Below are 25,499 nucleotides of genomic sequence, written 5' to 3'. Positions count from 1 at the left end.
CATATATCTTATCGTTAACGGTACAATTATTACTATTATAATTGTTATTATAATATCCAATGGTTTCTGTCTCTGACTTCCTGTATTTCTCATGCCCATGTCAGCATGACATAGTGTTAATGAAAAAAAGACTCTTGGTGTATTTTACCTGTATTTTTGGGGCTTAACTCTAAACATGGTGTGCAAGGGCTTAGTGAAAAGTTACAGGACTGAGCCAAAGCTTTGGCACCACACTCACAGATTTCCCAGTCCCTATTATGCACTTGTTCTCATAACATAGTATCAACTATACAGTTACGTTAAGCGTATGCTTTTCCCCTGTTAATTTCAAAACAATGAGGAGTAAATTTCTTTCTAAAAATCTTAGTAAATTATATTTGAAATATTCTCATCACAAAATGTTGCTTTCTGAAAACATTAACAAACACATTAGACCAACAGACCAAAACTGACACTGTACCTCTTTAATAAACAAACAGTAGCTGTATAATGCTGACGTAGACCTTTAGCATATCTGTTCCTTTGTGGATAAGCAGTTTGGGAAAAAAGAAAAAAAAAAAAAACAAAGGAAAAGAATAACATTTGGCGCATGGTATATTAAAAAGTTTTGTGTACATAAATAAAAAAGGCTAAAAATGATTACTCACTCTTTGTGAGATTTGGCACTCATATAGCACAGCAAAAACAGACAGTAACCTGCAATTAATTAACCAGTGTTAGTGAATATCACATGTTAGGTATATCACTATATAAATGCATGAAAAAATAAAGAAAAGAAAAAAATATATAAACAAGATCTACAGATTCCTTTGCCATCTGAGTTATTTTGACATGGACTGAGACAAAAAGAAAAACTGTCTAAGTGTGGTCTGACAGATTACAATTTTTATCACAGTTTTATGACTTTGCATGTTCGAATTCTATGAATTCTATGATGTTTTGTGGATGCTATGCTCAGTGATTTATACAGTTTTTAAACCAACATATGGTGCCACACAGCTCGGGAAAAGTCTGTTTTATTCAACTAAGACAATACCAAACCGCACGCTGCACACATAGCAGAAGCATGGCTCCACAGTAAAATACCCATGAACCATCACCCAGTGAAAAGATTTGGCACATTTTGAAACAAAAAAATATTTTTTAAAAATATGCACTCAGCTGTTGAGTTTGTGGAATCCCATATCAAGCAAGACTGGGAAACAATGTTGCACTTTTTTAATATTTTAAAAGATGAGGCACACAGTTGTAAACATGTTCCCATCTGAACTTTTTTTTAAAAAGTGGTATTAGTATCAAATTTTTAAAGGCATATTTTTTTCTCCAAAAATGATAAAATATGCTGTTTTCAACACCTGTGATATCTTCAATAAATAGTGATTTTCATTTTGGTGCATCTTACAATATCCCAACTTTATGGGAAACAGAGTTGTAGCCTTATATAAAAAAGACTTTTCAGCCTGCACAGCTGAGAAAAATAGAATGATTTTTCACTTCCAAGTTGGAGACAGAAAGGGCCTGAAGGTGTTCAGGTAGTAGTGTGTGCGTGGGTTGACTTTCCTGTCCAATGCTGTGAGTAAATGGCTGCTTCTGACCTCAGCCTTGCTCTACATAGTGATGAGTGATAGAAAACTATACGGTAAGTGCATAGATGTGAAACCCATCACATACATCTCACACATAAAAACATTTGTCACATTAATAGGAAAGTCTATTTAATCTGTTTGATCACTTACTCCTACCTACAAAATTCTGCGAAAATCCTTATTTTCTGCTTTAGCTGATAGTGTGACCAATATGCCTTAAAGATAGCATCACCTATTTTTTTGGCTATTTCCACAACTGTACTGTGAAAACTTTAGGTACTAACAGTAAACCAGTGGTTCTCAAACTTTTTGCATCATTCCCCACATGGCAGGAAGAAATATTTTCATTTCCCACCTAAACAAAACAATGACAGAAAAGCCTAGCTGCAACTTTGTTTAGATAATAAGCTCATTCACAATAATTCCTTCAGTAATTTTTGTTCTAAACTAAAAACTTTCATTTCAAATGACTATTTGTAACTTTTGTCACTAGACTGCTTCGTCAGCCTGCAGCACTTCTTCAAAAAAGCAACAAGTTAAACAGAATGCAAACACTGACAAACATGGAAACATAAAGTTCAGTCTTCGTCTTATGAAAAAAGAAATCCAAAAACTTGTGAACAGAGATTAAAAATATACAATTTAGTGAGAGTTTAATACTTTTCACTCTTAGTGGCTGCAGTGAGCTTGTTTTTGACTGCAGAGCAGTGGCGGGGCGTGGTCTGTGGCAGGGCTGCGGGGGAGGCGTAAGTATCTGAGAGGCATCATGCCTCGCCGGCTTAAAACAGAATAAACTGGGTCCTGTTCTTGTTTTTGATGTGTGTAGGGTGTAGTCGAAAACCTGCAGCCGCGTGTCTTGCAGCTGTCAACTGCCAGGTAACTTGCACCCCACCTGTCAGAACTCTGTGTCCCACCTGTGGGGCGCGCCACACACTTTGAGAACCACTACACCGCGGCCCGCACTTCAACTTTTGCTTGAGTGTATTGCACTTCTTAGTTTAAACACCAGGGGGAGCTGCTTTTGATCAAGGCAGTTGCTCCACCAAAAAGGACAATCACAGAAGAAATTTACCCCCAAGTTACTAAACATGGCAGAATCAAAGAAGCGAAAGGTAGAAAGAAGAATTCAAGGGGAAGTGTGTCTGTTTGATCTGCACTGAAACTGTGGCAATTATGAAAGAGTATAATGTACGACGTCATTATGAAACCAAACATCAGGCCTATGCATCCTACACTGGTGCTGAGCAAGAGCAGAAATTAAAGCAAAGGGTAGCTATCCTGCAGGGTCAGCAACAGTATTTTTTTCGTGCTCAAATTGTCCAGGAAAAGGTTACAATAGCCAGCTATGAGGTCGCCCAACTCATCGCAAGACATGGCAAGCCTTTTTCAGACGAAGACCTCATAAAACACCACTTCGTTAAAGTCACCGAAATAATGTGCCCGGAAAAAGTGCAGGACTTCAACAACGTCAGCGTGTCCAGAAATCCAGTTGTGCGACGCATTGAAGACTTGTCAGCCAACATTAAGCTGCATCTGTCTGATAAAGCTGTGCTTTTGATTTTTACTCCATCGCATGCGATGAGAGCACCGATGCCACAGACACCACACAACTGATAATTTTTTTGCGGCGAGTGGACGAGTGGACGAGAGCACGAGCGCTTTAGGTGAGTAAAAAATATATTCCACAGTACCCGTGTGTTAATGTGCAGGAGGTACACATGCTTCAAATATCAATAATGCACATCAATTCTGTCACTACCCTGCTTTTGCACACCACTTTCTTATATGTGTTTTTCTTGTTAACACACAGAGTACACACCGCTGTGCACAGCACACGCACACGCAAAGTCAGCTGATCTCATCTGATGCAGATCTGCTCCTTGATCAAGTGACATTTGTCCGGATTTTTGCCACGAGTGGCGTCGGATCAGCACCGCAGCTGGATGGCCCGATTTACATACCCAGCGCAGCTGATACTCACCAGAATAATTTACTAAAATTATATGGACTCCTGTTATTAAGTCCAGTTCAGTCTGTTAATATTGATAATCGTTTCAAACGGACGTTAATAGATGTTTTGCTAAGCCTAATAACTTAAACAACAAGCTTGAAATGTACCCGTCCCATTTCCCCCTTTATTGTTTTTTCTCTGTGCTGTAAATCTTCTGTCTAAGAAGAAATCTGAGGCTGCTGTTCTGAGAATGAGCTACCAAAGCTTTTTCTGAATAAATCAATAAAGATCTATTCATGGAAAGCTGAGGTGAAGGCAGTTTTGTCTTTAATTATATTCAACAATATAACACATTTGACCACTTTTAAGTGATTTTTCTAACTTTAATACACTAAAGTTAAGGTTATATACCTAATTTCTAGTAAGTGGCCCAGCCCCTCCTAATATTTTTATGTATGTGGCCCTCAGTGAAAAAAGTTTGGACACCCCCGTTTTAGATGTTGCAATTAAGGCATTGTGGGGCCATAACATCTGTTCCAGATGAAATTTGGGACCAATTACATGCTTCACAGACAACAAAAGAAGATATTTTTTTAAATCTCAACTTAAACAAAACCTTTATAAAAACACTTATTGGGCTTGGAATGATCAGTGGTCAGTGATTTTATGTTTATGGATGAGTGCATGTCTATATTGGTCAGAGAAGGTCAGTGTTTCTTTTTTCCTTTTCTGTGAACTGTGTAAAATGACACTGAGTATCTGCAATTTCAATGCTTGCCTTGAACAATTTCATGTCCTAAATAATTTACGGGACACTAAAAATATAAAAGCAGCTAACTAAAAACAAAACAAACAAAAAAGAGAGAGATAAATACAGAAATAAGCCATGAACCGATCCATATCAGTTATGTGTCTGACCACAGTGTGTAGTGCTCTGGTAGGGGCCAGCTCATAGTTTGATTTTAAAGCCCCATGAACACTCGTACTGTGTATTTATCATAGCGCAATGGAAAGTTATGACCCTAAAAAAACAACAACATACAAATAAATAAATAAATAACTACACATACATGCACACACACACAAGCCTGCACAGTCAATCATGTATATATTCCTCTTCGTGCTCATACACAGAGAACACAGCTGCGGGACTGAGGTAACATAAAAGAAAACAAATAGTCACAGCTGCTAGCCATTTAATGACCCCCTGTTACTATGACAGTAATAGCCCTCCAAGCAGCATTGGGGTATTATGGCTAGTAGTCACACAATACACTCAGCAGAAAAAATTTCTACTACAGGTCTCTGACACTACATGAGGAATGTTTGCATTATTAAAAAGGTTTAAAAAATAAAATGGATTTATCTTTTCATATGCTAAATTGAATGCTGAATACCCTCTGCTCAAGAAGTTGCTTTGTATTTCATCATATAGGATCAGAGTACATATTTATCAAGCATCCACAATCACTCCTAGGAACTACACAGAAGTTCAAATTAGGACTCATACAAATATGATTTATGTTATTATTGAAGCTGCCCACAATCATTTTAGCATGAATAAAACTGTTCATTGAAGAATTAGTGATCCCACTCAAGTCAGAGTCTAGATCACTGAAGGGCTAACCAGTGATAGCAACTTGATTTAAGTGATCACTAGGTGCAAGATAAGCGAAGATCATTTTAATTGATTAAATTACATTAAAATATGTTTTTTTCTGGAGACGGAGCTCATGTGTGCCATATGATGTGAATATGGCATGAGAATTGCAAAATTAGACTCATAAAGAGAGTCATAAAAAAGTACGGGGGAAAGGGAAAAGTACATAGCGATTGAAACAAAGATAATGAAAGGCATTTATCTTACAAAGTAGCCCTTTTCAACAAATCTGTGCTGGATGAAATTTAGAATAACAGCCTCTAAACTTAATGCTAGCAAATGCAAAGCATATCTGTAAAATTAGTTAAAGTTAAAATTCTCAAACACAAGAGGTTTAAAAGCCTCACAACCACAAGCTTTTTTCTCAAAACATGGCAAAGCTATATTTTTAACTACTAAAATGGGTGGGGGTTTTTTTCATGCAAAGAAATTGATCCTTTTACATGAATCCATTTTGAAAGTGCATTCAGTACTTACACCTTGTGAAAACTGAGTAATAGCTTGGCACATCTTTCTTATGACACGGAACAGGTGTTATGAAGCTACTTCATAGGTATGGTAATTGCTGCCAGCCCAAAGACTTCAAGACGCCAGCCTTGATTCTTTAGGAAGTGTAGAGATAAATAAGCTCCTTTAATGAGAATCTAAGTCACGCTGAGCTTCTACACTCTTGGATAAGCAACACAACTCATCCCCTGCAGGGATTACACAATGTAGTTCTTCAGCTGAACATCCACCTTCATTCAGCTACAGAAACGTCTGCAGTGTGCTGTTATATGGTTGTTTTGGGTGTATGCCACACCATCAGTAATGACTTAAGTGTAATCTGATTGCTCTAAACAGATGATCTAATGACTCAGTGTGTTTAGTGTCCTGGCTTGTGTGTACTTGGAAGCCTTTATTTAGAACGGCTCAACTTCAGAAAATGCAAGAATGAAAAGTTCATACCGTGTTACTGCTCATTATAAGAGACGAGCTAATACTGCAATTAAATGTTTCCACCTTTCTGTAATTAGCAATGGTTTGTCACTCTCTTTGAATTTGTTTCTTAGTTAATATAAGCTAACAGAAAAATCATTTGATCATTAAATGGCCATCAATTTTCAGAAGGTTCACACAGACATTCAGCTGAGATAGAGGAGATTTTGCTGGCACATAATATGGCTCAGTGAGCAGAGCCATAAAACAGTTGACTGCCTGATGATAACCGACAACTACAAATCAGAGATATACACAAGATTGGACAAACCCCAGAAAGATGGATGCCATAATACACAAACACACAAATATACACACACACACACACATCACATGTTGAGTCAATATGCTCGTCCTCCGGATTCTTTAGACGCTTAACTCCTGCCATTTATACAGGTTAAAAAACAAAACAAAGATTGGCAAGAGTGGGTTGAACAGATGGCAAAAGAGAACACCAAGGTGAGGAAAATTAGTCAATTGAAGGCATTTCCTCCTAATTTGAAAACAAAGGAATAGTTGAATGACACAAGCGGCACTTGATAAAAGACAAAGAAAGGCCTGGGCAGAGAAAGGGAGCAGGGAAAATCCAGAGGCATTGGCTGAGTGATCGTTTGTGTCTCATCCTTTACCCCAATGGCACAGAGCTCAATCAAATTCTCTTCATTCTTGACCATGCATTAGCTTAGCAAGCAGAGACCTTCTTTCACTCCCTCAATTAAATTTCCACCCGCACATAATTAACGACTGTTTTGTCCACAGATCAATAATGTGCCTGTTCATTAAAAGTCCCTTTGCTCCCTTAAAGATCCCTTTGCTTAGTTCGCTACGGCATCTGAGAAAGGGGTAGCACCTAACAAGTTTTCTATTGCAGCTTCATGTCTCTGGATTTTTTTCCCTTTTCTTTTTTCTTCAACTAGTGCAGAGTAAAGAAGAAAGCCAAACTCACAAGAAATGAGGGAAGCTTCTGAAATAAAGAACAATGACTTTGGGAAACTTTGAATGCCCAACTCATAGTAGCAGTCATAGTCTGACTCTTTGTCTCAGTTACTATATTTATAGTTCAAAACATAAGAGAAACAACATGTACTGTAAGACAAACATGTACTACACGTACTAACTATACATTCCTGCCCTGGTATTAACTGTAATGTCCACGTCAGTTCCACAACTATCACCACTTTCTGTGATGCACAAACAAAAACCTGTCTTGTACTTTTTAAAAGATAAAAGATCAATAAAGATTTAACATGGAGCATGCCAACCACCTGCCATAGCTAACACACAGAATTATTACACCAGAGGTTCTTTCAACCTCAAGGTTGCACATACACACACATGTACACACACACACACACACACACACACACACACACACACACACACACACACACACACACACACACACACACACACACACACACACAGATTCACATTCACAAACACTTTCCCAGTGTAATGATCAGACTGCACTATGCTGTTGCCTCTTGCCTCTCCCATCTGCTACGGAACCACAACATCTCAAGCGATAACAGAGTTTGAACGCACAGCAGTCCCAAACTGGGTATGTTTTTATTGTTTTTATAGGATTACACAGTATCTTTGAATTACAGTACGAAATGCACCAGCTAGAAGAAGTTCAAGTAAGCTCAGCTGTAACAATTTTACTTGTGTAGTTCTGTTTTGTGGCCATTCCTTTGTAAGTTTTTCAAAGTTTAATCTCAACTTTGTTTAAATTCAACTTTACTTGACTTTACTGTTCATACTGGACTTAATAAAGGCTGACAGCAAATCAAATCCAATATCTTAGGTAGTCTTCATAAAGGACATGACAGAAGGTATTTGCCAGAACATGTTTTTAGGCTGTTTAGGTCAGTCTTTGTAACAATACAGGCCAATTAATACATGTACTGTCATGCTGTAGGCCTTTAAAGAATAGATTTGAAATTTGTGAAATTTTCTAAGATATTGTGTAAAATAATAGCACTACTCACTTGCTGATTTATTGATACTTTAAAATTGGCCTGCAGGTTGCAATTTATATACGTTGGTTCAGTTGAAGTAGGCTTCCCCCTTGGGATTGCGTCAGGAAGGACATATCATGTAAAACTCTGCCATCCAGGGCTGACAATTATTATTATTCAGACTATTTCAGTGTCTAACGTTTTTATCATCCCTTGAAACTGAAGACAGCTTTTTTGTATCACACCTTAAATAGTACTGTCTCATGTTACAGCCTTATTCCAAAATGGGATCAATTGATTTCTCACCTCAAAATTCCATGACCAATATGCATATATCATGGATATAAGTATTCACAGCCCTTGTTCAGTACTTGGTTAAAGCTCTTGGCAGCAGTTACAACCTCAAGCCATTTTGAGTATGATGCTGCAAACTTGGTACACGTATTTATTGACAGTTTCTTCTTTGGAGAACCTCTCAAGCTCAATCAAGTTGGGCCTGGTGGTTCCATTCTTCTTCCATTTACAGATAATGGAGGCCATTGTGATTTATTGTGACCTTCATTGCTGCAGAAATTTTTCTGTACCTTTCTCCTGATCTGTGCCTTGATACAATCCTGTCTCAGAGATCTACAGACAATTCCTGGACTTCATTGCTTGGTTTGTGCACTGACATCCACTGTCAACTATGATACCATATATAGACAGGTGTGTGCCCTTCCAAATCATGTTCAATTAGGTGAATTTACTGGAGGTGGACTCCAGCCAAGTTGTCGAGAAAAATCTGACAAATGATCAGTGGAAACAGGATGCACCTGTGCTCAACTTTGAGTGTCATGTCAGGCTGTGAATACGTGTGTAAAATGTTATATACACACATTTATAACATTTTACATTTATATTTTTAAATACATTCTTTGAATTTATATATACACATTTATACAAGCAAACCCTAAAGTCATTATTGGGTGTTGTGTGCAGAATATTGTGTATGGTGAAGAATAACTTTGAATAATGTTTAGTAATATTTGAGGTTAATATATACCGAGTTGACAATATGGCCTTTTTAAATTTCTATGTTATAATATTAATTAATTAGTTTATATTTTTTGAACAGACTCTTATTTTTATGCATAAAAAAACACATTTTAGAGACAAAATCTGCCAAAATAGTAGTCCTGAAGATGTAATCTGAAGAGGGATGACTCAGTTATTACTCTTTTTAGTTTGTTTCTTTGTTTTATTTAGTTTTATAGCAAAATGGGAAAATCTAAAGTTAGATACACAATAAAAAGTAGCCATGTGTTGTTGTAGCATTATTACATAATCTAACAAGAGGCAGGAAAACAGCTGATAACAGAACAGCAGAAATGAAAAATGCAAGGAAATAAACTGACAACCATTTTTCATGAAGCACTCTATCCCAAATATTCCCTTCATCTGTTTGTATGTGAGGACCCAATTTTTCAGAGCCAATTTAGAACTATTCCACCCATGGTCACTCTTGCTGCAGATGAATCCCCTTGTGTAACATCTGGCAGTCTCTAGGCACCGTGCATCCCTCTATTTACTCCCTTTCTCATAAGCTAGTGTAAAATTGGCCCTTTGAATCTTCACCACAGTTGATTCCTCATTCAGTGAGGCAGCCGTTCCCAGTGCGCAGTCAAATTCTTTCTTTATTTTGTGTAATATGCTAAACACTGCCACATAAGTTCTCTCTGTCTGTTTCTTTAGACGGATGAATGTGGCAGAACAGCTCTGAATTCCCTTGCTCCCAGTGCTATGATGTGTGCCAGTCTCCTGGATTATGAGACATATGGAGGTATGTGAGTACACAAGCTAGAGCAAATGAACTCAGAGAGACTAGCACACTATCATATGCAAACAGTCTACAAAGTGTATGCATAAATACTGTGATGGGAAAAACCAATATAGACATGCACTCATCCATAAACATACAAATTCACACATTGTTAAATCTTGCATATTACAAATTTTAGTGCAGTAAGAGAGTTTAAATTTTGGAAATGCCTAAAAACCCCAACTTAGATATGCAGACGTAAGAGTAATATTTTCATTTTGAGAAGTTAATCCAAATCTTTAGTTGTTAAACCGCAGGGGCTGGAGGAACACTCTAAAGAGCACTTCCCTTTCCCATTATATAATAGGGGCAAAGCAAAACTGTTTCTTAAGATTAAATGTAAATTTGAATTGCTGTTAAACATTAATAGCTGACTAATTAAAATAGAAATGTGGACCAACATATAAATGGAATCACTGCAGCATGAATAATGCTGCTTTAAAATGATAAAAAAAAAATCAGATCTTTTGTGTTTTGACCTTGTTTTCTTGCAATAATGAACATGGACATAAAATAAGCGTAAAACAGACGTGGAAAAGAGGGAGGGCTCCAATACAGCCTCTTAGACCACATTGTGTTGTGCTGATGGCTGCCATCTGTCCTGTGAAACTAGACCACAAAGGTCACTTTCATTTTGACAACTTATTGTCAAAGTATAGGTTTGTGTATGTGTGTGTGAAGGTCTTTGTGTTGCTGAAAGTACCAGTTTCTCTGTGTGTGCAGTAAGTCTTTTTTTCATCAGTGCTGAGGGATTTAAAGCTAGTAATGCCTTATCCTGGCTTGGTACCAGTGACATATTTATCACTAGTCTACCTCTTTGAACTGAAGATGCTCTGGGGTGTCAAGAAAAAAAGACAATAATTCATATGTAACATCCTCTTTTTGTATGTCTTGTGATACATCTTTGAAGAACTTGCTGTTGTTGTATTTTGCTAAACCTTGTATGAACACATGAAACACACTTTCCTTCCACAGTGCTGGATTCATGCCAAATATCTTGTGGAAATGATTGATACTGCTAATGCTTGTCCACTGGAGCCAGGAAAGTTCCATTAGCATTAACACTGGAACGAGAGAGGAGCCTCTCTGCCTCTGTCCAATCATGAAAAGGATTAACCATGAGCATTTAAATTTTAACAATGAATCAACAATTAATATTTAATATTTTGTTTTCTCTGTACAAAACCCAAAGTGTCAAAAACAAGCCGATCCACTGTGGGCACGGTAGCCTCATTAATGTGAAGGGACCAGGAAATTAACATGCTCAGACAAGAAAATGACTTGGAAAGTGTTAGGGACCACTGGATTTGGAGACATTAAAAATTTTCTTTGAACTATGTCCTCATGTAGGAGCACATTATTCTCCGGGGCAATATTACAACCCTGTAGCTCAATGTTACGGTCACCAGTTATAATAATATCACGGTTGTTTGTAAGAAGTCATGTATTTTCTGTCATTTTGGTCTGATAGATTGATCCAAGTACATGTGTTATATAAGACTTAGACACCATTTTTATGGACTAGAAAGAGTGATGAACTGTTATGACGTGGAATTTAAAAAGGTTTTGTTTTTCCACTCATTTAGAAACCAGCTGCTGAATTCACTCAAAACTGACCCAGAATTCAAAAGTGAACTGAATTAAGCTACAGATTATGTTTTCAGTTTTGTCAACAGTATAATCTTTAATCTGTGCTTGCATTTAACAGACATTGTGCCAAAACTGTGAGCTCAGGGACTAGATGTGTCCCGAATACACCTTGAAAGTCAAAGTTACTTTTACAATAACATCTTGTGTATACAAGCTTGTACGTTTTAATAAAAGAACCAGATATTGTGCTCTGAAGACGTTTTTGTCCCGTTACTGCTTTCTTATTTTTGAATATTTGTGTCAGATCATCTATTTTCTCACAAGTCTTGGTGATCATCAAGATGATGATGCACACTTTTTTTTCGTGTGAAGATTATGTTATCAGTATATGATGTGTTAATTAGCAGCTAAGCAAACCCATTTCCTTGTTTCAGGCATTTTAAATTAGAATTATATCAATTATCGTCTTTTACCAAACTCTTGCCACAAAATCAGTGAGCCTATTGAGTAAAATGTCTCTAACAAAGATTAAGAACTCTTTGCTGGAAGAGCAGTTTTCACTAAGCAGTCTGTATTTCCTGTTACAAAAGGCCAATTGATACTAATGACTTATCCCTTTTAAAAAGAAATCACATTAATTGCCGGTATTTCCCATCACCCTTAAACCTCACCAAAATTCATTGAGCCTATCAGTTAACCCCTTATATACCAACTCAATTACTAACCTAAATGGCAAACTTGGATTGGAATATTAATATGAGTGTTTTTGTTGTGATAACTGCTGTGGTAAATGCTTACACAGGTACACTATAGTATCATATAATAATACTAATAGGATGACATGGCAATGTCTTCTGAAAGCCAGAACAACTTTTCATGTTACAGTAGCACCGTTACACTGTAGCTGGAAACAGAAAAAAAATAATTAAAAAAAAGGAGAGATTCATTTTTTTTACAGAAAAAAGATCACAGACTCAAAGCACTATATTAAGTATGCATAGTATTTTTTAGTGCCTCAGTAAAATGCATGTGATATCACCATAACAAGTCAATTTTAACTTGGAGAACATGGTTCACAATAAGACTGGGATAAATTCCTGCAGGACATCTGCAGGCTATTTTCAATTCCTAAGGGATAGCTATGAGCTGTGTAACACTGCACACACTAATGCACAGACGCAGACACAGACACACACACACACAGGCACACACACACAACAGCAGCAAAACATCACCCCCGGATGTATCAGATTACACCATGCAGTACATTCAATTGCATCTGATGGCAGATGGTGTAAACAAAATCAAACACACGTAATCTTGAGGATTGGATCCTTCAGTGAGTTATTAACCCTGATATTCAAAAACCTGACTAAGGACTAGACATATTAAGGCAAGGAGCAGCATGTGAGGCATCTGAGCTGAGTCATATCTTTTTTAAACTGCTTATTTAGCTGGGTTTCTTTTTCAATGTTATTATAATCACATGTTTGTTACACTAAATGCAATGAAGCTGTTGTACATACAAATATGATATGACATGTGATATGAAATAATCTTTTTTTTTGTTGAGATTAAGCTTACCTACAGTGGTGATGTAGTTTGATACTTTGGAGTGGTGTATAGGCCACTGGTGTACAGTAAGCATCTTCATTTTATTGTCTTAAAAAGATATGTAAGATTACCAGGTCAATGCAAGCATTAAAGCAGATAATAGGTAGGCAAATTAAACAGATTGCTGGTCAGTTTGCTAATGGTTGTCTAAACACTTTTTAAAATTACTAAAAATGGAGAAACTAAGCAGACCTTATTACCTCATTGCCCATGGCATATGTAAATAACAGACTCACCATCCCTCAGCCAGATGACCTTGCTGACACTTTGTGCGAATGATGGCTCTCAGGTCCTTCAGGTTGTCTTTATTATGCCATCTAACATTAGTCTCTCTCGAACACCGTGTCTCCTCCTCAACTTCTGAAAAATAAAACATACCCTAGAGTGAATTTCTTTGTTTGTTCCAGTTTAAATAAATTAATCCCCCAGTTAGATTTTTAATGGGGGTGTTAGGGGCAGGTGGGATGGTGGAAACGAGGAGGAAAGAGAGGGAGGCAATTTGCTAATGGAACAGAGAAAAATGGTGTATGGGCCCAGGATGAAAAAGGAGGAGAAAAAAAAAACCTTGGTCTGTCTGGAGAGTAAAAGACTGAGCTATAGAGCGGGCGCTAAAGTGGTTTTAAAAAAGATCATTAACTGCCATCTTCATCTCAGGTGCAAGGTTAGAGAGTGAGGGATACTTCAAGAAACATAGGAGAGTGGAAGAGTAAAGTCTACGAACTTCATTTAATTACCTGCTTTAGATCTGCAATGCCCCCCCAAGCCCATCCCTACACACACACATGCATACCCTCATACCCCCACATCCTCTCACCCCGATGCAGCCATTGCACAGTCCTGTCCTACACAACGACTGAGTCTGCCACTCTTACCTTGAGGGTAAGATGCAGTGGACCCTTGAGACTGTGACACAGGTATTTAACTATTAATTACTGTGCAACTGGAGTCTACAAACTTTGTCCTGATACCCAGTTGCCCTGTGACTGCATGTTTAGATTAGAAGCCACAGACTCAGTCAGCAACATGACACTCCAGGATTTAGGCCTCTTAATTTGGTAAAACAGTATTTACAATTTATCAGGTCACACTTCAATGGAAATCACAAGGACTTGGTTAAATGTTCGTTTGATTGAAGCATGACAGATATTCTTTGGTGTGCCTTATGGCTATATACACTGTAAAGGGCTCCAAAAAACTATGCAGAATATTTATGAAATAATCTTTGGTGAGTGAATGTTCCCAGATATTACTCGTGTGTGAGACATTTTTATCCAGCTCTTGAAGTTGAAGAGAGCCTTTTTGTGCCACAGCTTAAATAGTATATAGTGTCAGTATCATTTTTTAATTCACAATGGAACCTAAATCTCTTTTAATCACTGCAAATGGCAGAGTAGCCAGATAAGGCTGACACAATATGAAAAGGGGAATCAGTTGTATCCAAAATCAGCCTGGAGAAGAATGCTAACCTTGAATAATGTTCAATTACTTTTGAGGCTACTACATGCTGAATCAACAAATCCGCCTTAGTATTTTAAACCACTAGATTAAAAGGCTATCTGATTAGATTAGATGTTTTGTAAGGACTGTGATATTTCATGCATAAGAGGACACATTTACACACAAGCTGCAAAGGCTCTGTGCGCAAGTACCACAGAGCAGCGACCCGGTACCACTTGTGTTTACACCGTCGTTAAAGACTATTGTAGGATATATCACATGCTTGGTTAACCATATCATTCTAATAGACTGCTAAGAATAGGGGTATTTTGATCAAGTGGATAAGAGGCCCTTGCGGATAGAAAGAAAGCAGTTTAACAAATACCTACAGAAATTTGACTCTAAACAAAGTAATGATGTGATCAAGCGAATTTGAACTCAAGGAAAAAAAAGTTGAAGCAAAAGTGAATGGCATGACATTGATTTTCTACCATGATGATTTATCTATTCACCACAAACAAAGTATAGAAAACAAAAGGAATCTTCTGGCGACTGCAGCTAAACAGTTGCACTGGGCCTTGCTGAGATCCTGAAGCTTATCGTGATCAAAAGCCGCATGATGCAAAATCCTCACTGGGCTTGAGATTGTTACATTGTTTTTCATTTGTTTGTTATTATCATTCTGTCCATCCACTCCTTTTTCCCCTCTAATTGCCTCTGTGAAGGGACTTTTATCATTTTAGATATCATCGTTATAGTCCCCTGACTTGAAAAAATACATAAGTCAGTGAATATGGGTATGCATCTTAATTAGTTGTTTAGAATGGTGATGAGACGTTTTACTTTTTAACCATTTCACTGTTTCATTGAGTGTTGAAAAGGAATCTAAACCATTTTTCACATTATGAGAAAGGAAATAGGAGGAATACCCCAAAATAAAATGATCGTTACATCTTCTAATCATCACACCATGCCCTCTTGTGTATAGTCGCATGGACTCCCCGAGAGCACAGAACGCGGTCCTCTGAGAAGCAGCTATGCTGCTTTTTCACCTACCAGTGTGTATATTTTCTGCTGCATGCTGTGGCTCTGGGGGTGTTTTACACTGATTCCCGGGAGGCATGAGTCTATTTATACAGGATCTTAAAACAGGATAGTCATACACCTCCCACCTCCCAGCTCCACCCTTGCAGCACCAGCTTTAGGTGACACACAGCCACATGATAGCCCAATCTAATCTTTTAATCGCTCTGGTAACTTCATGTCTCAGGGTGAGTTGGAGCAAGCTAACGGTGGGGATGGAAAATCGTCTGCAGAGATATGATATGATCCTTGAACACGTAACAAAAAAGACACACACACAAACTCCCATGCACACTTATACACACTGTCCCGCTCCACCCCATCCCCAGAGTACTATGGCGAAGCCTCATGTATCTGTGGGTATTAACAGATCAGCACAGAGCTGTAGCCACCCTGCTTTAAAGTCTTTTCTTGAGGTAGTGCTTCAGAAGCCTGCTGCAGAGGAGGATAAACGCACAGCAATCCCCCAGGCCCAGCGCCTCCTCAGCTCCCTCTTTGCTGCCCCCCACCTTCTCCTCCATTCCTCACTTATCCTTACTTTCCTTCCATCCCTTATTATTTGTCTCCCTCTTTTCCTCAGCATCTCATTCTTTCTGTAACACTCCTTGTCCCCACCTTCCCTTTGGCCTTTCATAGTATTCTACTTTTCATGTCTACTTATCGTCATCCTCTCCCATTTTGTGTCCATCACTTTCTCGAGCCTTTGCCCCCACGTTGTTTTCTTTCTGCTTCAGACCTCAGTAACAAACAAGGCTTATTATTATTGCCATAAAGTAGCATCTCAATCTGAGAAGACACAGAGACACTGCAGAAAGTGAGGATGACAAGGGGGAGAATATGCAGTGAAACTAAAGTTAATGAACATGAAAAAATGCAGTGTAACCTCTGTCATAAGAACAAGCCCCAGTCACACATTTCTAGAGACCAGTTGGCTACCCCCTGGCCAGGTGTAATTGGTCACAAAGAGGTATAGAGAACTGCACTGAAAACCTCTTTGTGAATGTTCATCTTCCATGCAAATTTCCACAGTTGCAATTTGCATGGAAGATGCTGCTTTGTCCACAAACACTCACTAACTACAGAGTACTACTGAAACTATGAAAAAGAGACTGTTTACACTCAAAGTAAAAACAACCTGTGGGGTCCTAGGGGGTTGCCAACCAGTCTCTAGACCTGAGTGATTGTGGCCTTAGGTTAATTATGCGGTAAGGTGAATCTGAAAAACTAAAGAAAAAAAAAAGATTACAAAACAAACTTCTCTGGAGTGGGGCTTGCAACCACATAGAATAAATAATAGATGACAATATTTTCTGAATGTTGTCAGAAGTTATTTTTTCAGGACCAAAACTCCAAACACTAGCACTACCTGACAGCCAACTTAAGCACTGAGGAAAATCGAAGTTGTGGAAGTGAGCTCAAGATAACGGTCCTGAAAATAACAAAAAAATAACAGTTTAACTATTAGTCAAAAAGTATTTTTGTGGGGCTACATGGCATTTAAATAGATTTTTATAATCTACAATTCTGCCATATTACGAACTCTTTGGTCTTGTTGTTGTTTTTTTCTCTGGTGAAATGTAATATCCATGTTCACTCTGTGAGTTCTCTTCCTCTACCCAACAGAGTGACTGATTGGACAGCACAAATTATCTGTGTACAAATATAACATTTACTGTGACTTGTAAACTTTTAAACCAATGTAATGAGAGAAGTATCACATTTTTGTGTAATGGTTGACTTAATGGTGATCAAATTCAGTTTTTTTTTAAACATATATCTGTATGTTTGCTGTCAATGAGTCCCTGGGGACATCCTAGAGATTATGCAATCCAAAAACACTGAGAGACTAATGTGGTCAATATATTGCATTGACATCCTGCCAAGACACAGAGGCAGAATGAGTTCATTACATTTGGTTTAAAAAGGAAAAAAAACAAGACTCTAGAGCAAATTGCATTTTTTGGGGGGGAAAAGTAAAAGCTACACTATATTCATCAATCCTTGTCAGGGTGTTATTCATTAAAAGCAAAAAATAAAAAAAATAAAAGGAAAGAATAAGAAAAAAAAACCTTGAAATGTGCTTGAAATAATTTTGTAAGTGAGAAAGGAGTTAAAAAAGCTAAAAACTGCTGCAAATATAATCCTTGTTAAAGACTAGACAGAGAGAGGCGTGTAAATAAAGTGACAGAGAGACATGTAGACAAATACTTTGCCATTCAAACACACAGAATGATAGATGAACATGAAGGCAGACTGACAGGCAGACCAGGGAAGGCTAAGTAGGCTGAATCCAAATTAAGCTGATCAGTGCTCACTGTGAGTTAATCTAGTTATGTGGATAAAGGACTTCCCTATGGCTAAAAACACAGCAAGTTATGAGTCAGAGTGTGTGTGTGTGTGTGTATCTGTGCGGGTGTGTGTTTGTTTGTGTATCTGTCTGTGTGTGTAGATGTGGGAAAATGAATCACGTGCATCTGTCTGTTTCCCAGTGAGCAGTGTTGGAACCTCGAAAGCTTTCTAAATAGCTAACAGTTGCAACCTGTGTTTTGCACTCTACTTACATTTTCAAAGAGAATCAAACTTTAGGCAGTGACTGAAAAAGTTATAGTGACAGAGACGTTAGGCCAAGACAATGATAATGACAGACAGCATGTCAAACCTGAGATTCACACTGCAAAGTGTGCTTCTATTAGGGGGTGTAAGAGACGTTTGCTATACTGTAGTGTGTAGTGTACTGTGACTAGGAAAATGCAGTTTTTTTAGGGCATATTACTAAATTAATCTACACTGTCAGTTTTAAAATCTCAGAAGCATATGTCAGAACATTCCCTCTCATGTGTATAACACTTGGAAGTGCAGTTAGAACGCAAACTAAATCTCCAAATCAATCAGACACCTTTACTTCTTCTCCCCCCCATTTAGCAGTCTTCACTAAAAGACATCAAGGGTAAATGACTGTAGTGTTTCTTTGGAACTACCAAAAATATAGTACCGGTAATAGTAAAGCATTTTCTGAAATTAGAAAAAAAGATGAATACAAATTCAATCAGCTCTGTGCCTGCATATCAAAGAGAATGAGGAAAGGGGAGGGGTTGAACTAGAAGGCCAGGAGATATAAGTTTGAAATAGGCGTCAACTTCAAACAAATCCTGATATTCATAAAATACTTTCAAAACAGTACTGAGCTAAGGCATGCGTGCAATGAAAAGGCATTATTTACAACTGAGGAATAAAAGAATATGAGAGCTCTAAAGTGACTCAAAAAGAAAGGATGAGAAGGGCCAATTTCCCTTTGACTTTCTCAGTTAAGGATTCCCTGTGCCGAGCAGAGAAGTAAAACATGGACCCAGAAACATGACAGTATCTGGTGGAAATGAGAGAATATGCCTTAAAGATAACATGATAAAGGAAAGGAGAGGGTTCTTTCAGCTGCTCTGGGATATTCTTATCTGTGTGTGGAGCCAGACTGAGGTAAAGCACTGTTAAATTGGTCTAATACAGTGAGGCTGTTTGGGGCCGATATTTAAGAGTCATAGATGAAGTATGTCTCAAAACAGAGGTGCACCTACAGTAAACATAAGATATGTTTTGATATATTTCTTAAAAACAAAGATCATAATCACTAATGGTATAAAATATATTTTAAAAAAGAGACATTTAAATGTGGCATTACAATCTCAGTAACCCTAGCTTTTACTGTACCGTTGCAAATCCAAGAATCCCACTGAGGCCAACAGAGCTGCAGCCATGTTCCCAAATCCAAATCACCTTGATTTTTCCGTCTTTCCGTACTTCAGGGTGACCAGATCAAACTAATTGTAATACTGGCAAATGTATGCAACTAACTACTTCTTATCCTCTTCTGGATCACAAGGACACCATCCCAAGTAGAGCTGCCTAGACTGCCTACTCCCCCTCCAACACCTCTACTTCTTTCTGGGTGATACACTGTTGTTTCCAATCCTACCCAGAGATGTATCTCTTGAGTTTGTCTCCTGAACTACAGTCTCCGCATAAGCTATCTTCCTGTGTATCTTTTCTATTGAGTGCCCTTAGGTCACCCTATCTCCAGGGGTAAAACTGAGAAACTGTGTATCCTTCGAAGGATATGCATTTTTCTCCATTTGCATTTACAATATTATTCTTTCACTCCATACCCACAGCTCACGGCCATGTGTAAAGCTAGGAGCATAAATTGACAAGAACGCTGTTAGCTTTGTCTTTAGGCTCAGATTTCGCTTCACAACAACGCTACTACTACAGTGTCCCGATCCACCTGTCAATCTTCCTCTCCATTTTTTCCCCACTTGAGAACAAGACTCCAAGGTATTTGAACTCACTTGAGGCAAATCACTTCTTACATGGAGCACCTATTTACTTGTGTTGTTTAGGAAATTATACTTCTATCCCCAGCTAAAATATCTCAGTCACAGATTTTGGTCAAAGTGTAGATGTACTGATGTGCTACAATTTTTCACTAGTGGAAAAACAAAAACACTGTGGTTAGCACTGCCATCTTACAACAAGAAGATGTGGAGTTTTCATGTTCCTCCCATGTCTGTGTTGTGTAGGGATGCCATCATGGCACCGGTTCTGACATAAACGGTAGTAACCAGACCGAAAAGCAGCGCACATTTCGGTGCTTTATTTCGGTGCTTTTTTTTCCTGAGCTGTGATACACTTCTAGCCAATCATTTTACGTTTCCGAGGATAGTAGGCGGGGCCAGGTACGTACGTTCTTTTATGCAGAGCTACAGATTAAAAATGCCCAAGGCGAAGCGGTCAAAAGTCTGGCTGTACTTCACAGCAAAAGATGCAAACTCAGCAGCCTGCAACAAGTGCTTTAAGCTGATACTGTCAAAGGAGGTAACTCCTCAAATCCGATGAAACACCTGGCGACGCATAGCGTTTTTTTTTTCTCCAAAAACCAAGAAATGCGCTGTATTTGATAGCTTGCTGCGAGACCTCACACCGAGCGCATCTACTGCGGTGTGGTGCCTGTTATCGGACCCGGAGTTAGCAACATACCCAAAAACACGAAGAGGAGAGTCCTGGCCCCTAGCCCTGCCAGTGTAGCAGAAATGATGACGGATGATGATGGCAGCAGCAGCAGCCGTTCTTCTCTGCGTGAGTAATTTACATTGAGTAGGCTAACCACGTTATTAAATTAATGCATGTAAGGTGAACTAGCAAACATCATCATATCTACATGCGGCTGTCTTCTTGTTTGATGGCAGATACTCCCTTCACCCTGGCCAAAAAGGCTAAAATGACCAAAGAAAAAGAGGGAAACAGCTAAACATGAGAGGTTTTTGGACAAAGTTTGTGTTTTTTCCATTGTTTAAGCACTGCTTCCAGCCAAGAGTGATACCATATATGCCCTATAGCTGCAGAAAAGGCTAACATTGTTATCTTTTTACAAAAACCAAATCAAATCAAATCAAATCACTTTTATTGTCACATCACATGTGCAGGTACATTGGTACAGCACATGTGAGTGAAATTCTTGTGTGCGAGCTTCACAAGCAACAGAGTTGTGCAAAATACAATAATGTAAACAAGCAAAATACAAGAATGGCTACATCTGAAACTAATAAATATATGTACAATATATAATAGTATATGCATTTCTGGATGTGTATACTAAATATTTTCCTACGTGTGTGTGTGTGTGTGTGTGTGTGTGTGTGTGTGTGTGTGTGTGTGTGTGTGTGTGTACACATATTTTACAAATTAAATAGAGTAAACAATAAATAAAATATATAAAATATACAGAGTTGAGACATGTGCAAAACAGTGGCATTACTGTACAGTATGGAGTGCATAATGTTAAAGTTCCAGTAGTGAAGCTGAGGTGTCTATGACGTGTTCAGCAGTCTGATGGCCTGGTGAACCAGCTGAACATGAGAGGTTTTTGGACCAATTTTGTGTTCTCCATTCTTTAAGCACCGGCACCGTTTCAAAAGTACCGATTTGGCACCGGTATCGGATAAAACCTAAACGATACCCATCCCTAGTGTTGTGTCTCTCTGAGTACTCAAGCTTGCTTGGATGAATGGATAGATGGATAGTTGGATCGATGGATGAATGAATCCATAGATCGATGTGTTTACATGTGTTTTAGGATTATTCGATTATTTAGGTCCTACAATGCAGACTCACCAGTCAGGTGAATCATACACAACATGTTGTCATTACTACCAAATGTCAATTTGTTGGGCTAGATGTCCTCTGTTCAGGCATAATGTGCTGGCCAAAAACAGACTAGCCTGGGAAAAGCAGGTGCATTCTTTCTTAAGAAAACAACAGGAGTCCTTCCTGTGCCCACCAACATCATGTCTCAGAAACTGCCTTTTCTCTCAAACCTACTCAAACCTGCTCTGCAGATGTTTAATCAGAGTTCCAATGATGAATTATCTCCATAGAAGAAACACAATTAATTTTGTTGTTTGGTCAAAATAATATCAGGTAATTAAAAAGAGTTAATTTAATTAGTTTCACTGCTTTCTTTTTTGAATTTGACCCCACTCATGCCTCTTTTTCCCCCCCAAAAAAGACACACCTCAAACATTTGTGTGCAATCTTACAAGTATCCCCATGTTTTTGGCAAAGAAGATCTCGTTAAAATGTTTCATGTTGAAGATGACTCTGAAAATGGCAGCCAAGAGGAGAGACCCTATCAGGTACTGGAGGCTCCAATATATAACTTGAATTTTAACAACTTAATTTAAAGCTTAATAAGAGTTAATCCTTTTTTATGATATTTATTTGATATATGCACAGGATATGAAATGTGTGACCTTTGTACTTTTTAATTAATATTATTATTTCATTTTATGCCTTTGTGTCACCCTTTTTTTTCTGGATAGACAGTTGTCCGCAGGTAAGTGTGATGAAAAATTTAACTCTCAAAATGGACACAAATAATCTTACTGTGTCATGTGTCTATTTCTATTCCTATATTAGGCAATTATACTATAATATATTGAACTCTATAATTGCTATTGGATGTCCATTTGTAGAAAGCACTATCTATTTTCTCTTGGGAACTAGTTACAAGACCTGCTGTTGTTGTAATTCAACAACAGCAACAACCATTTACCAAAATAACTGCATTTGTTAAATCAGTGCAAGTTGTGACTAGAAAATTAATTAGAATATCAAGGTATAACTGGGTGCCTCACTCAGGACATATTAATTTAGCTTTTTTTCTGATTTACATACGTCTTTAATCATCACCCTCCTTCCTTTGTTATGTTAGGAAATTTTATCGAATTTTGCCTCAATGAACGGCCTACATTTCCAGCCAAAGCTTCATAATAACAGCTCTTCTCATTCAAACAGAATCTCACATTCAATGAACAACAACGTGTACAAGAAACTAAGTAGATGTGATGAGCTATTATTGGGAAAGCTTTAAAACACTTACTGTGCATTATTTAAGAATAAATATTGACAAAGATTCCACTTTTTCCAAGGCTCCTTAACTACACTTTCACCCATAATAACTACACACATTTTGAAGATGAGAAATTGGCATTGGTGAATATAATTGTCTAAGTTAAACAATAAGTAATACGAAGCACAGCACCACATACATACAACGCAGAGCTGCAACATGGAAATGAGCAGCGGCATTAAGACTCAGATTAACATTTAGATTAATCTCTCCAAAAGAGAAGGGTTTGGTCTTCAGCATTGTCACTAAAAACCACTGTGATCTACAGTATGTGAAGCTTTTAGACAGATATGAGCCTAAAAGACAGTTCAAAGTGATGTTTTTATGAGTCCAGTGGTATTTGGGGAAATTACTGTCAGTGTAACAGCCAAATCTTAACAGCACTTCTTGATGTCATCTATTCTTTTTGGTGCAGGGCTTTAAAATGAAATTTAAAAATGTAGCTAACTATCAGATACTTGCATGGTATGCAATTTTATTCATCATAGAGCTACAGCACTGAGTAAAAGTCGTCTACATCTGGACCTTCACTATTCGCTGTTTTAAAAAAGAGAATAGGCAGAAAAGGAATGCCAAAATCTAAAAGAACGAGACTAAACATCAGAGACAAAAGATCTTATGGGGGGATGAATCCAAATTCAAGATATTTAATACAAACTCTTGTCAGAAAGTATGGAGCAGGTCACCAGAGAGGTCCAACAATGAATTCCTAGACCTCTCTGTTGAATACACTTGAAGTTTTGTCAAAATTTGGGGCTGTCTGCAGTGTTGAGGAACTATGAATGCAGAAAAGTACCAGTAGATTTTGCTCCACCATCCAGTACCATTTGGCAATGGCTTCATGCAGTAAAAGTATACCTGGATAGAAACGTAGTGGAACACTATTAGTCATGGACTGGCCTCCCCAGAGCCTAGATCTCCACATTAATGATGCAGTGTAGGATGATCTTGACCAGTGTTGGTCAAGTTACTTGAAAAAAGTAATCAGTAACTAATTACCGATTACTCCCCCAAAAAAGTAATCCCATTACTTTACTGATTACTTATTTTCAAAAGTAATTAATTACTTAGTTACTTTTTAAAAACACGATTTACAACCTGAATAGGTGATAAAGCGATAGATCTTTCAGCCCAATTCTACTTTTTCTGCAAAATCCATCATACAAAATGTAATCAAATGGAAAAGTCTCTTTTTAAAACTTGTTTTATTAGTTTTAACCTTTTAACTTTATGCATCAAGCAAAAATTTAATTATATGCAACATTCTCTGACTGGAAGAAATTTGTTTAACATTTAAACTTATTTTCTGCACATTCCAGCACATAAAATATATATATATTTTTGTGTGTTTACACTCAGTCTTTCAAATAGATGCAAGTAAAACACAGCAGAAAATAAATAACATCAAAGACTAGCGGTCCTGTTGCTCTATTTTCACCTGTAAAGCAGGAGTGGCGTAGGCGTAGGTTTACCCTGGTGCAGGTGTGCCGCAGCGGTCAGTGGAAGAATCCGCGAGTTTCTCTGTGAGTTTCCCATTACGTCGTTGCGCACTCGGTGCTTGCTTGGAAGTTTAGGGGGTTTTTTCGCTTTAAAAATAAGTTTTCTTCCCACGCACAACGGACACTAATGTTTTTGTCACTTTTTATGGAATCAAACTCAAAATAAGGTCAGTACTTCCACGCTTTAAACGCTGCACGCTCATACTCTCTCCCGCACTCGATATATGATGCACTGTTGATCTGCACACAGCTGTTGTCACGAACGTCGCACTTGCTTACGTCACTGTCATGAGACATTCTTGCAAAAAAATCACGGTTTTAGTAACGCAGTAATGCAGGGTTCCTACGGGAAAGTAACGGTAATCTAATTACCGTTTTTGCAATAGTAATCCCTTACTTTACTCGTTACCTTAAAAAAGTAATCAGATTACAGTAACGCGTTACCCATCTCTGATCTTGACAGAGACTAGAACAAAAGACAGCCAACATCCAAAGAAGAACTTGTTGGGATCAAAAAGCCTGCAGAACTATTCTTGAAGACTACTTTTTACAAGAGAGGTTGTCTAAGAGAGCTCAGGCTGTGTTCAAGAATAGAGGTCGTTATTCCAAATATTGACTTTCAAGCACATTAGAGTTATAAAGTGTTTTTGCCTTACAAATGACTTATAAACGACCCTTCCGTTTGTTTTACAATAAATAATTTAACCTTTTCCAGTTTCCTTGCAAAATACAAAGAGAAGTGTGTTGACTTAAGATTTATTTTTCCAGTATTATAAATTGCAAAGAAATAAATAAACAAGAGATAACGCTAAATTTAAACACA

General features: G+C 37.8%; 1 protein-coding gene across 3 annotated transcripts in view; it reads right to left on the bottom strand.

Annotated features, from left to right (window-relative positions):
* Window positions 1-25,499, bottom strand: part of cdh22 (cadherin 22) — a 200,825-nt gene that overhangs the window by 126,260 nt on the left and 49,066 nt on the right. The window contains exons 2-3 of one of the 3 annotated variants that reach the window (XM_026166885.1): window positions 13,435-13,558; window positions 13,169-13,246 (exon numbers count right to left, since the gene is read on the bottom strand). The exons of 1 other annotated variant lie outside the window; for it this stretch is intronic. The gene's annotated coding sequence lies outside the window, so the exon portion shown is untranslated. The remainder of the gene's footprint in view (window positions 1-13,168; window positions 13,247-13,434; window positions 13,559-25,499) is intronic. One more of the 3 variants, XM_026166884.1, reaches the window with a different exon arrangement.

Source organism: Astatotilapia calliptera, chromosome 5 (assembly GCF_900246225.1).
Source record: "Astatotilapia calliptera chromosome 5, fAstCal1.2, whole genome shotgun sequence".
NCBI classification, from domain to species: Eukaryota; Metazoa; Chordata; class Actinopteri; order Cichliformes; family Cichlidae; genus Astatotilapia; species Astatotilapia calliptera.
This window is presented reverse-complemented; position numbering and strand designations above follow the sequence as displayed.